Genomic DNA, 364 nt, shown 5'->3' on the forward strand with positions numbered 1-364 from the left:
CATGAACTGAGTTCCTTCCCAAAGTTAGTTCAGCCTACACCCAGGAATGAAGGACAGCTTAAAGGTTAGAAGCAAGATGGAGTTGGTCACCTCTGATTTCTTTCACTATTATAATTTCCTCAGTTACACTTTTGCAAAGTCAGTTTCAATAACATGGGTTAGTGATGGGCTATCCTTTTTTTTTTTAGAAATATGCTCTTGCTCTGTTGCATAGGCTGGAGTGCAGTGGTGCCATCACAGCTTACTGCAGTCTCAACCTCCAGGGCTCAAATGATCCTCTTGTCTTAGTCTCCCGAGTAGCTGGTACTACAGGTGCACGCTGCTATGGCTAAGTGTGTGTGTGTGTGTGTAGGCAGGCTCCACT

This window comes from Colobus angolensis, unplaced genomic scaffold, assembly GCF_000951035.1.
Source record: "Colobus angolensis palliatus isolate OR3802 unplaced genomic scaffold, Cang.pa_1.0 Scaffold527, whole genome shotgun sequence".
NCBI lineage: Eukaryota > Metazoa > Chordata > Mammalia > Primates > Cercopithecidae > Colobus > Colobus angolensis.